This window comes from Juglans regia, chromosome 4 (genome assembly GCF_001411555.2).
Source record: "Juglans regia cultivar Chandler chromosome 4, Walnut 2.0, whole genome shotgun sequence".
In the NCBI taxonomy this organism is placed as follows: domain Eukaryota; kingdom Viridiplantae; phylum Streptophyta; class Magnoliopsida; order Fagales; family Juglandaceae; genus Juglans; species Juglans regia.
This window is the reverse complement of record NC_049904.1, coordinates 11,238,632-11,253,276: the sequence shown is the minus strand read 5'-3', so window position 1 is coordinate 11,253,276 and position 14,645 is coordinate 11,238,632.

Sequence of the window (14,645 nt, the reverse complement as noted above, 5' to 3'; positions counted from 1 at the left end):
TCTCTTCCTCTCTCTCGGCAGTGCACAGCCTGAATGGGCTTGATATTGCTACGCCGCCGTGTGCCGTCCTCCAGCACCACCACCTCCACGGTAACCTCCCCTCCCATCGGCCATCCTCCTCCAGCGAGCTCAGCTTCCACTGTGCAACCCTCCCTCTCCTTTCCACGGTAAGCAGACGAAATGGATTTTTACCCATTTTTCCTCCTTAAGCCGCCGTATGCAGCCACCCACGGCCACCGAGCACCGCCATGAACTTCCCCTTCCCTCCCCCTTCCTCCTCCACTTGACCCAAGGCCCATAGCCTCTCTCCACCGCACGGGCTTTCTCCCTCCCTCACGCACGGGTTCTCCCCGTCCACTGCTATACGCCACCACCCACGGCGTGTGACCACCATCTCCGGCCTCCTCCTGCCACCACCGACCCATCCTGATCACCCATGTCCCTGATCTGCCACCTATGCTCCCTCACTCTCTCACGGCATCTCTCCCCCTCACACATGGCCATTCATCGACTGTGATGGTCAGCGAGCAACGCACGGGTTGTCCCATCGATGGTATAACCCTCTATCCCTCGTTATTTATGTTAGATGCGGATTAGTTGATTAGGTTGTGGACTGTGTTGTTGGTATTTGTGGAGTTCGCTATGTTGTGATGTGTTGTGTAGTGAAAGTGTTGGACATTCTGTGTAGTGAAGCGTGGTGCAGTGCTGTGGGTTGTGCTGTGTAGTGTAGTGTTGTGGAGTACGTGCTATAATGGTAGCGTGGAGTTGTGTGGAATGGGACGAGTACATGTAGAGTGTACTCTGTGTCGCGTAAAGTGTGTGAAGGGAGTACACGTGGAGTGTACTCCATGTGATGAGGCGATTCACCATATGGCGGGTATGCCATAATGGTGATGTGGCATAGTGTGTATGAAGGGAGTACACGTGGATTGTACTCCATGTGATGGGGTGATGCACCATATGGGGGGTATGCCATAATGGTGATGTGGCGTAGTGTGTATGAAGGGAGTACATGAGGAGTGTACTCCATGTAATGGAGCAATGCACCATGTGGCGCGTATGCCATAATGGTGATGGATCCGAGCATGTGAGAAGGAGTATACGTGGAGTGTACTCCACGAGGCAGCGACACTCTGTGTGACGTGTCGTAGAGATAAGGATAGTTGTGTGATTGATGTGCTTGGAACCTGATGAGTAGTGTTGGGAATTGTGGAACAGTGTCCCGAAGTAGCTGTGATGTGGCCTGTAGTTTGAGGTGACAAGTGTCACCATAATTGACTTATGGTTGGGAGTAGGGGTGAAGTAGTAGAACAAATATAAGAGTGCGCAACAGAAGCATAATTGGGGAATTTCACGAAGTGACATGGTTACCAGCAGTCGTGCTTATGACGGGTGAGGAGTTAGCGTAAGAATGGCGTAGCGAGATCGTGACGAAATGTCACGATGTGTTAGGAGTATGTGAGGAACCATACTCGTGATGAGTTAGAAGTTGGCGTAAGAATGGCAAAGTGGGATGTTAGGTGATGTGACAAGGTCACGGTGTAGCTTGGGAGTAGTCTCGAGCTATATGACGTGACGTAAGGCGTGCTTGTGAACGGAGTCTTGTCGTGTTAAGTGTTGAAATGATCTATCAAAAGGGACGGGTAGCATGAAGAGTCATGTTAGCCGGGTTATGAGAAGATTGGTACCGGAGTATGGCCCTTGTCCCTACGAGCAGGTGATCAACATGTTATAAGTTGGTCTTAGGTGATAAAGGGGTAAGGTACGTGTGTAATCTGGTAAGACACTTGTACCAGACGGATTCACCATAGCATGGAGTCTAGGTAAGTATTGCGTTCATACTCTTCTAGAGTTTTCTAAAATATAAAGAAACAAAAACGAAACGTTTTTCCTTTACGAAAAGACACGAAAGACGTTTTACGAAAGAAAATGCTAAGTGTTCAAAGGTATACATACATACGGCCCCTCCTCGGCAGCCCTTTCTACGCACCCAAAGTATTAATTGTATGCATGTGAATGGATGACTATACGCTATATCTATTGTATGTATTTTCTAAGAAAAGAAAAGAAACGTCGAGGCCTGTGCCTCGAGCTTGAAGCCGATCCTTTAAACGACGTGAATAAAGTGTTTTGAAATGGTCCCTATGAACTGATGTTAAAATGTCCCTGCGAACCGATGCTTTTATGGATGCTACGAACTGGTGCTTTTATGAATGCCATGAGGTGATGCTTATGGATGCCATGAAAGAAGACGCTTAAGCCCATGCTTTATAAATGATGTTTTTCCATGAACTAACTGTTAAATGAAAAGGACTGAAAAGAAAGGACTGAACGAATGAATGCTTTAATGTATGAAGATACGTAATGATCACATGAATGAATGCAAAGGGTACCAATGAATGGGCAGATTGCAATGCCGGGTAAGTAGTACTGGAAGTGCACCCAGTGCTACCCCCTGACTGAAAAGGGATTCCCAACCCATGGCCACAGGCAGAGTCCGAGTCCAAAGGAAGACCGCTAACCCCAACACACAGGGTGTAACAGTGTGTACCGGCCTATGAAAGTGATAAGAACGAATGTATGAATGCATGAACGCATGAATGCATGAATGCAAGTACTCTTGAAGAAATGAAGGCACTGACGGGAGAAACGTTTTACGAAAGAAAACCCTTTATAAAGAAAAATCCCGTCCAGTGATGTTTTCAAAAGAATGCACGTATGCATGTATACATGTACGTATAGTATGCATTGAATGATGAATGCATGAATGAAAACCTATGTTGTTATATTTTAACTGTATGAAGTAATGCTTATGAGTCATCGACTCATTTTAGTTTTTATGCATGTCCCTCCCCCCACAGGAACTGAATGGTTAGGACGGACACGGCTCATGAGGAAGAGCACGGAAGTTTAGGCATGAGTGTTAAATGTATGAAAGGCCTTTTTATTGTTAAAATTGTTGTTTTCCTCTGTAAACCTCTTTTATTATCAAAGCACATTTTATTTTATAACGTAGTGTCTTGCACCCTGAGTATGGAAGTAAAATTTTTTAAATTGAACGGTAATTCCCATCGTCCTTTCTAAAATCATTTCATTAAAAAGTTCCACCAAAGGACGGGCGTTACATTAGTACCAAATACGAAAGCCTTGTCACCTCTCTCACTACTCGCTCAGATTATCTCTCCCCCCATCAATTTTCAGTTATCTCTTGAATCTTGAATCCCAGCTTTCTCATCAAACACAAACTTTACTCTCAGGTACTACTATTGCTACCAACAATACCTCCAAATATACACCCCTTGCTAATCCCTCTCGAGGTTGAGGTAATTCTCTTCGTGGTGGACAACGAGGTTGGGGTAATGGCAGAGGCATTCTTTCTCGTCCCCCTCAATAACCATACTCCATCTTTTCTCCTCGCCCAGACACGTGTCCTGTGTGTTAGGTTTGTCATAAACCTAGCCATCTAGCCTCTGTCTGCTGCTATAGATATGACCACGCTTATGCCACTCCTCCTCCACCTTCATTTACTACCAACTACTTGGCTCTTGGCTCGACTCCTGCTTCATCAAATACATGGTTCCCAGACACAGGTGCTACGCACCATTTCACCTCTAATGTTCAAAATCTTAGTGTGGACTCAAGGCTTTAACTGGGATCAGATCAAATGTGCATTGGGGATGGCTCTGGTCTACCTATTCAGCATGTTGGATCCGCCTATTTCAACACCAATAATGGAAAATTTCTCTTTCAAAATCTTCTTCATGTTCCTTCTATATCTCACAATCTGCTTTCTGTTCGTCAATTTTGTCTTAATAACAATGTATTCTTTGAGTTTCACTCTCTTATTTTTTTGTAAAGGATGCTCATTCTTGAGAAATGCTTCTTCAAGGGCGTGTTAAGGATGGCTTGTATGTGTTCCAGTCAACTGTTGTGCCCCCTTCGACTCTTCCTCAAGCCTTTTCAAGTGTTCGAACTTCAGCTCAGTTGCGGCACTCTTGGCTGGGTCACCCTTCCTCTCGTACAACCTCATTGATCCTACGACAGTTTTGTCTTCCTGTCACTACAAGCATCACTCTTCCTCCTTGCTCGGCCTACTCCATTGCCAAAGCTCATTCTCTACCACACTCAGCATCTTCTTCTTGTTCTAGTTTACCTTTGTATTTGTTGTTCATGGATGTATGGGGTCCGGCCTCAATTGTTTCTACAAAAGGGTCTCGTTATTTTCTGGCTATTATGGATGATTGTTCTAAGTTCATCTGGATTTTTCCTATGCAACTTAAATCAAATGTTACTGCTATCTTCTCGACCTTTCTCAACTACGTTCATGCTCAATTTTCCACAAAAATCCTTGCTGTCCAAACTTATGGAGGGGGTGAATTTCGACCCCTCCATCCCATTTTTCAACATTTTGGAATTAATTATCATATAAGTTGTCCTTATTCTCATCAACAAAATAGAAGTGTCAAACAACATCATCACCATATAATTGAAACAGGCTTGTCACTGCTTTCTCATGCTTCGGTCCCTCAAATTTATTGGGCCGAAGCTTTCCAAACCGCTCAATATTTAATAAATCGTATGTCCACTCCAGTGCTTAAAAATCATTCTCCATTTGAAATTCTTATGGGTACGCCACTAGATTATTCGTTTTTTCGAGTGTTTGGGTCAGCATGTTGGTCTAATTTAAGACCTTATAATCATCATAAACTTGACTATCATTCCAAACAATGTGTTTTCTTGGGCTACAGCCTGGACCATAAGGGTTATTTCTGCTATCATATTAGGTCGGGCAGTACGTATGTTTCCAGGGATGTCCTCTTCAATGAAACCATATTTCCATTCTCTCAGCCCACTAATTCCACTCAATACTCTGGCTCAGTTCCAAAGACATTCTCACGCCTTAATTTCCCACTTTCATTAACTGTGTTAGCTACTGTGTCTTAGCCCATACCTCTTGAGCCCATCCACTCTCCGTCCATACACACTTAGTCTGAACCCACATCACCCATTTCCTCACATCACTTAATAGACCCACACTCTTCACCTCAACATCAACATACATCGAGCCCAGATCCATCACATACTCATTCTCCTGAATCTTCCTCTCATAGAAACCCTAGCCTTGCCCATGCCCTTCCTTTGATTCCCTCTGGTTCTTCTCAGCCATCAAGTTCCCATACCTCTAAGCACTCCATGGTTACACACTCTCAAACAAATGGTCTCTTCCCTCTTCAGCACACAAATGGGACTATTTCCTGGCCCTTGTCTAAACCCCCGATCTCTCTCACTTACCTTGCTTCAAACCCTTCACACTTTTCTACCTTCGTTCCTGAGGAACCCTCTTCTTTCACTGAAGCTTCAAAACACCTCGAATGGAGAACATCCATGGCCACTGAGTTCGATGCCCTACTTCAAAATCGAACTTGGACCCTTGTTCCTTTCTCTTCCGCATATAATCTTCTTGGTTCTAAGTGGGTCCTAAAGACCAAGCAGAGAGCTGATGGAACACTCGAGTGACACAAAGCACGGCTTATAGCTCAGGGGTTTCATCAGCAACCCGACATTGGATTATACTACGACTTACAACCCTGTTGTGAAATCCACCACAGTACGTCTTCTTCTTTCTCTCGCAGTCTCTTCAAACTGGGAACTTCACCAACTTGATGTACAAAATGCATTTCTTCATGGCGACCTTGAAGAGGCAGTGTACATGAAACAACCTCTCGGGTTCATCAATCCTAATTTTCCTCACCTCATTTGTAAGTTACAAAAATCTATTTATGGGTTAAAACAGGCGCCTAGAGCCTGGTTTTCCAAGCTCAGTGACATTGTTGCCTTAAGGGTTTCATAGTTCTTCTTTAGATTCATCATTGTTTATCATGCATATTGGGTTGGGTTGTTTGTTTGTTTTAGTTTATGTTGACGATATAATCATGACTGGGTCTAGTTCTGTGTTGATTACTGAATTCATTGCTGCCTTGCTAGACTCCTTCCCTATTAGGATCTCATAAATCTACATTACTTCCTTGGGATTTAAGTGCACATAACTTCCTCTGGTATTTTCTTATCTCAATCTAAATACATTGTTGATTTATTACATAAACCCAACATGCGTAAATCTAAGTTTATTTCCACTCCAATGTCTTCTTCTAAAAAATTGTCTGCTCTGGATGGTCACACCTTTGAGGATCCTCATTGGTATCGTAGTGTTGTTGGGAGTTTACAATACCTTTCCTTTACTTGTCCAGATATCTCTTTTGCTGTAAATCATGTATACCAATTTATGCATTCTCCTTGGCTTCCCCACTAGATAGTTGTTAAAAGAATTCTTCGTTATCTCAATAACACTCGATACCTGGGTCTATTTCATTCTGAAAAATCTCCCCACCTTTTATCTGCTTTCTCTGATGTCGATTGGGCTGGATGCCCTGATGACTGCCGGTCCACAGGAGGGTTCTGTAATTACTTTGGGAATCATTTGATTTCTTGGGGATTTAAAAAACAACCTACTATTGCTCAATCTTCTACGGAGGCATAGTATAAATCCTTGGCTAACACTGCTTGTGAGCTTCTTTGGTTGCAATCTCTTTTGGGTGAACTTGGCATATCACTTACTGCTCCTCCTACACTGTAGTGTGATAATCTTGGGGCTACCTACTTGTCCATGAATCCAATTATGCATTCTCACACCAAACATGTGGAGCTCGATTATCACTTTGTTTATGAGAGGGGGGCAGCAAAATCACTGCAAGTATCTTTTGTCTCCAACAAGGACTAGCTTTATGATATTCTTACAAAACCCCTTTCTACTAGTCGATTCTTGCAACTCCGATCAAGCCTTACTCTTACCTTAGTATCGCTTGAATCATGGGGGGATGTTAAGGCATCAGAATTATTAGCACCTAAAGATGGCTCTGGAATATTGGAGAACATTACTGCCGAATCTTCTTGTAACAAATTAGTGTGACTAGGCTGGACAAGTGTCAAAAGCTAAATCGTTGTTCTTTGACAATTCTGTTATGAAAAAGTCTATATATTGTACTGGTATACATTGGAGATGTAAGTGAGGAAATATTTTGAATGAAATGAGATTATTCAAGAACAAAATATTCTCTAAGACTTTTTCACAAACATCTGCTATGCATTTGAATTCTCTTAGTTTTAACAGTGTCAACCTTATGAAATAAAGATCACCATCTATCCTTTTATATATACTTTACACACCATAATTCTAGTTACAAAAAGACTTTGAAAAAACAAATAAAACAAATCTTATAGGAGAGTTATTTAAAAGAACAAAAAAAAAAAAAAAAAATCAAGCTTTTCTTACATGATCAATATTGAGCTTGATACCAAAAAGCCTCAACTCAAAGGCTTTTATGAGTTTGCAAAGAACAATACAGTCAAATGTGATCTGAGAAAAGGGAAAACTATTAGGCCTAGTTCCTACCCTAGACAAAGGGCCTAGCCCCACTAGACTAAATGACCCGCATGAGGCCCAGTTAGATTAGCTACCCTATATGCAAAAAGTAGAGCAGGCAGCAGGCATCAAAGGGACTTCCATTGTGAGCGAGAACAGGCCCATAGGAATAGCATACCGAGATGGCCATTCAGTCACATCTTAGCAAGACACCGTTGGGGGAAGGGCTGAATTTGCCAGCATACCCCAGTTGGTTGGGTCAGTGAGCAAGTCAGGTCAGAATGACCTCCATACCTCAAACTCAGAGGGGGTTACTGCATTAAATGAGACAAATTTTCTTCTCAGGGATCTAATTTTAGGATTTTAATCATGTATCTTGTGTCAGGCCACGCTGATTAGAAAGTCAAGAGGGGTTACTGTAGTAAATGTTGTGATGTGCCTCGTCAGAGGTGATACCTGTCAAGCCACTCAGAGTAGGAGAAACTACACCAACGTCCAAAAGAGGGAATTATAGCAAAATAAAAAAAAAAAAAAAACAGAGAGAGAGTAAGGAAGGCATAGACACTTTCTATAGTTCTCTTTTATAATTTACAACACAAAACTAATTGACTTAGGCATCAGAGTGGCAATCCCTGCCACCACACTAGCCCATCACTCTTCTAAATAGCTTGCAATATCAAAGTCGGACATGCGAATCAGGTAATCAACAGTTGGCATTATCTGCATGATCATTTTTTGATTGACTTGTTGAAACATGCCGACAATGCGCTCTCAGGCGACCCATGATGTAACAACACTATTCAATAATTATTAGGGATAATTATGGATATTTTATTGGTTTTGATAGTTATTAGGGGTAGATTTCTAGATAGTTTTTATTTTTTTGAATTTCTTTTCCTATTCCGTGCGTGTATTACTATATTGTTGGATTTCTAGTTTGAATAAGATGCTTAAATCAAAACCAACTCCCACTCTAACTTATCCAATCTCTTTATCACTCACGATACCTCCCTCCGCCTTATCTATAAAACTCATCCTAGACTCCTAGAAATAAACACAAACACATCTAGAAAAAGCTGGACCTCACTCATGCACAACACCCATTCGCTTTCACAAACCACCTCCCCTCAAACGTGCACGCCCAAGCTGCTCCCTTGGCCATGAACTACCACGGAAACAAGACCCGCCGAAAACGGCCCACATTCCTTCCTCTCTCACATCTCACGGCCTCCACTCAGTGGCTGCCACCACATCCCCTCAAACCAACGCATGCCCAAGCCCCAAGTCCTCCACTATGAGCCTCTTCCTCCTAGCAGCAACACCGTAGCTTCGTTGCTTCTCACGGAAAAGAACCTCCATGCACGACCAGGGCACCACCCCTCTGCCTTCATGTTAAAACTCTCTCCTCCATGCTGCAGTAGTCACGGACAACCACGGAAAAATAGCCTCTACATGCTCTTCTATGTCCAGCCACCCCGTGCCACAGGAAGCTCCTCCATGTCCCCTCCCTCAGCCACAGCCCCACGTCGAGCCACCACCTCCTTCTTATGCACTGCCCAGTAAGCACCTTGACCTGTGTCTCTCTCTGCCAACAACCACCGCACGAGTTGCCCCTACACGTCTAGCAATGCATGAACATCCTCTGTTTTAAGTCCCACAAAACAGAGCACATCTAAACTAGCCACTGCACCTCCACTGCCGACTACGAAAGCTCCACCACCTTGCCGAGACTACACTCACCAAGCTCTGTGGTCTTGAGCCACCAATGAATCACCCAGCTCCGCCCGAGCCCACCGTAAGCCACGGACAACCCGCACGGTAATTATCCCTTCCTCTCACGTTAATTATCTCTCTCACACACAAACTAGTTAGTAGGTTAGTATATGTTAGGCCTCACGAGACTGAATATGGGATGCCATATGAATTTAAGGGCAATTAGACCCATGAAAAGTTGGAATATTTTGAGAGTAGTGAACGGTTATAGGGATATTGAATACGGTTTAACGTTGATATTACGGATTTAATGTGTGTATATGTTGGGGCCAACACGTGCTTGCATAGATAGAATTATAAGTTCATTATATGGAATAATGGGATTTTAGGATTTAATCGTGTAAGATTTTTGCTAGAATTTTATAAACATTAAAGTATTTAAGGAGTTGCAAAATTTTAGGATTCAAGAGTTCTAGATTCCTTTCAAGTTTTAATAATGAAGCACGTGATCAATTATGAATTTACAAAAATTACTAACATGTTTTTAGGTAATCAGTCGCGTTTTGAAAATAATGGATTAGTTACGAGGTAAGTAGCATGATCATATCCTTACACCTATATACAGTAAACGACATGTCTTTTATAAAAATATTATGCATGTATGCCCTCCATTGAAAGCTCATTTTTACGTACCAAGTCCTGAAAAAATTATGAATATTCATAATTTTATGTGAAAGTTTATGCATTAAATTATTTATGAAAATTTATGATTTTATGAAAGGAGTTATGCTTCAAAAGATTTATGAAAATACATGATTATATGTGAGAGTTATGCATTAAAATATTTATGAAAAGCCATGCATGACTTATATGAAGATTTATGCATCAAAATATTTATGAAAAATCATGATTTTATATGAAGAGTTAAGCCATGCGATTTCATTTGAAATCTATGATATGATATTATAAGTATGCATGCGATTTCTTTTGAAATCTATGATATGACAAGTATGCAAGTATGATTATGATGAAGTATGAATGATAAGATATGTAATGGTCTATGTTATGACATGAAGACCTATGTTATGGGCATATTGCATTGCCAAGTCGTATATGCTGGTAATGCACCTAGTATGTATTCCTTATATATGGATTCCACAACTCGCGGCCATGGGCAAAATCAAAATTTACTTAGATTCGATAACCCTAACTCACGGAAGTCAACAGTGGGTATCGGCTTATGATAAGTGAAAGATAAGTTCATGTTCACGTTCATGCTATTTACGTATGCATTTATGAGTATGAACGTTTTTCAAGAAACCTTATGTTTGATGTGTTGTTTATTGAGTATTCGACTCATTTTTGTATATTTTTATATTTTTAAACCACCCCAAGTGATGACATTTATGAAGATGAGACTGCATGTCAGGACTTGACCCAGGGAGGCAAGGTAAAGGCCTAGATAATTTATGTCATGTTCAATTTATGATTTAAGATTTAAATAAATTATTTTGATAAGCACATGAGATTTTAGTATTTTTTTTAAATAAGTGCTTCTGCAGACTTATTTTAGATTTTTTAAGTATTTCGTAAAGTTTGTTTTATTTATAGAATATTTATTATCTGGTGCATCATTAAAAAAAAAGTTTTTAGGTAAGTTTAGTAGCATACTGGCTCTCCAAAAATTCTAAAAGTGTCTTTATCAGGGAGCAGGGTGTTACACGTGACCATGAGGCCAATACAATAGGCAAGCAAATGAGTGAAAGGATGGAGAAAAAGTTTGCAGAAATGGAAGATAGGCTTAAGTGGGTGACATAAAAAATGGAAACCCTATGTGGCACCCCGTTCTTCATGAAGGTCTAGATGAGGATCTGTGGTGCCAATGATGTTGACCAATGGACAACAGCCAATAGGGTATTGAATAGGTTTGTAATTTTCCAAATTGGAAATACAAGAGTAAGATAGTAGAATACGTTGTAGTAACAACAATAACTACTAAGTACTAGAATACTAAACTTCACAAGAAAAGGGGGCTATGACAAGACATACGGTGGTGGATCGATTACCAGGTTAATCACCATAAGGTAGCAGACCGATTACAAGTAGTCATCCAACTTAATGTTATACATTCTAACGAAAGGCACATGGTACCTACGGAGGGAACTGGTACTAAGGCGGGTACTAGTCTCCGTACTTAGGACTTCAGCGAGTTTGACTCCTCTTCTTTGGCTGTCATGCAGGGGTTTGGACCTGCGTCAAGATTTTGGTCTCCAGAACGGAACCATAGGTACGTTAGATATTGTCGCCATATCTTTAGGGCAAGCACTACTGCGGCTAGTTCCATGTCATGAGTGGGGTAGCTTTTCATGATCCTTCAATTGTCAATATGCATAGGCTATATCACCTTGTCTTCTTGCATTGGAACCCAACCTAAGCCATATTTCGATGCATCACTAAATACTACGAATGACTTGTTTAGCTTAGGTAAAGCTAAAACAGGGGTCATGGTTAGCCATCTCTTCAATTCTTCAATGCTCCATTCACAACGCTCGATCCAAACGGACATAACATCCTTCCTAGTCAACACTATAAGAGGACTCGACAGTTTGGAAAACCCTTCTACAAACCAACGATGATAACTTGCTAACTCCAAGACACTAGATTTCTTGTACCACGGTGGGTCGCTTCCAATCTATCATCCTCTCCAACTTGCTTGGGTCTACCATGATTCTCTCCTTGGAGACTACAAGACCTAAAAACCTTACTTCCTCCAATCAAAATTCACACTTGTTGAGTTTGGCATACATATGGTAGTTCTGAAGGATCCTTAGTATCATCCTCAAGTGATTTTCGTGCTCACCAACATTTTGAGAGTACACCAAGATATCGTCTACAAACACCACTACAAATAAATTTAAGAATGGTTGGAATACCCTATTCATGAGGTCCATAAAAGCTGCTGGGGAATTTGCTAACTTGAAAGGCAATACAGTGAACTAGTGACCGTACCTAGTCCTAAAAGCTATCTTAGGTACATTGCCTTCCTTAATCCTCAACTGATAGTACCCAGATCTGAGATTGATCTTAGAAAAGATTGTATCTCCTTGCAGCTGATCAAGTAGATCATCTATCCTAGGCAATGGGTACCTATTCTTCATTGTCACCTTGTTCAACTCCCAATAATCAATACACATCCTAAGGATTCTATCTTTTTTCTTCACAAATAGTATTGATGCTCCCCAAGACTAGGTACTAGGTCTAATGAGCCATTTTACCAATAACTTCTACAATTGATTCTTTAATTCCATCGAGGCCATCATATAGGGTGCTCTATGGATTGGAATAGTCTCTAGTTTTAAATGAATTGCAAACTCGATCTCTCTGGCAAGGGGCATACCTGACAATTCCTCAAAAACTTTCAAGAATTCTATTACTACTAGTATGTCCTCCACTTTTGAAAGCATCCCTTTCCTTGAGGTTAGATGCACTAGGTAGGCCTCAATCCATTTTATCAACTGCTTCTTAGCTTGAAGTGAGGTGACTTCTAGTAGTGAGCAAAATTTTCTTCCTTTAAAAATCCTATCCTCCTTTCCCGGTACTCAAAAGGTTATAGTCCTTGAATGACAATCTTTGTTCGCAAAGTACCTAAACAACCAATCCATCCCTTAGATAATGTCAAATCCTAACACATCGAATACTATCAGGTCAACCTCCAAAGGAACTCCCTCTACCTCCAACCAACATCCCTTGACTACCTTGGTGCAAAACACCATTTCTCCATTCGGTAATGCCACTATGACTCCTTGGCTCATCGGTTGCATCTGAAGTCCAGCCATCCTAATCAATGTGGAAGATGTAAACTATTGAGAAGCTGCTGAATCGAATAAGGCACTTGCGTAGACTTGTGACACTCTAAATCTCTTTGCGATAACCGTCACTACTTACTATATGTAAAGGGCTCACACAAAGGAACTTAACTAAGGCGTGTTATAGCTCCATGCCTGTGATGATGCCGACCTCTTGTACTTTTAAGGCGTCTTCATCAATCTCTCTCGAGGCAAGTGCGTATACCTTGGCTTGTAGAAGCTGCCTTAGGCCTCCTCCTGGCATCGTTTGCTGCACTGGTGGTGCCTGGGGATAACTTGAGCATAATTTACTGTCTATCTACACCTATAACACAAATTTTGGGCTTGTCAACAATTCCCTTTGTGAGTTCTATGGAAAATGTTACACACTGGCATTCTCTTGCCCGTTCATGAACCTGTAATGATTAGTAGTTGCTCATCAGTTCTTGACATGAATTTATGTGGGGCTCCCAAATTGCTCTCTTCACTTGCCATCGTACCTTTCTTCAAATTCGAGGATAGAATCAACGAGTTTCGCTAATCCCGTTTAGTTATGGATGCCTTATGGACTAGTTTCTAGGAATCCGTAATCTTCAAACAGGCTACTTGTATCCTAATATAGGTTTGCAACCCATCTTGAAATTATTTCGCCCTAATAGCTTTCATAGAGATAAGATGAGGAGCCAACCTTCCCAACTCCATAAATTTGGCTGCAGACTACTCTGCCGTCATATTCCCTTGGACCAAATTAGCGAGTCCTTTGACCTCTGTTTCCATACAATCTCCAGAAAATGCCGGCCATCAAAGTATTTCTTAAATCTTTCCCATGAGATCCTTCCCTTGGCTACCAGTTTCATGGTAAGGAGTTGCCTCTGGGTATCCCACCATAGAATTGCCTCTCCCTGAAGCAGGTAGCTCACATATAACTACCTTTTGGACCTTGGTGCATCCAATTATCCTATCTGTCGGATATCTACCTTTCCGCCCTCACCAGTCCCTTGTTTCCAAAGAATCTCGAGTAATGATGAGCTAAAAATCGCTTGTGCATATCCTCCTTTCCAACTTGGGGGATCGTAGCCGATTGAACTTGCATATGATGAGAATACATCTCAGGTTGTTGTTCCAACACATCCGATATCCTATTAAGAACTCAAGTTGGTTCCTCGTCTCCTCCCTTTGCAGGCCGATCCTCCCTTGTGATCACTCGGCGTTTGCTCTCCTCGAGGAACTCTTGGTCTCACCATCCTCAAATTTTGTCATATAACCCAAGCCCATTACATGCTATCCCATATTGCAGTCCTAATCACAATTCAAACTTAAAACTAAATTTTTAGCCTACAGTACTAGATAATATTCTATTTTCTGGTACTATCCTATATTTCTAAGAGTTTCCCAGAGTAATGTATAAACACGTGCTCTAATACCATACTATGGTGCCACATTCCTCATCCAGGTCTAGGCGAGGATCCGTGATGCCAAGGATGCTGGCCAATGGACAAACACCTAAGAGGGAATTGAATAGGCATGTAATTTTTCAGATGGAAGTACACGTGTAAGATATCCATACATGGAATCGCAACAGAGTTTTAAGCAGAATACGTTATGATAACAACGATAACTACGAAGTACTAGAATGCTAAACTTCACAGCAAAAGATGGCTTCTTGC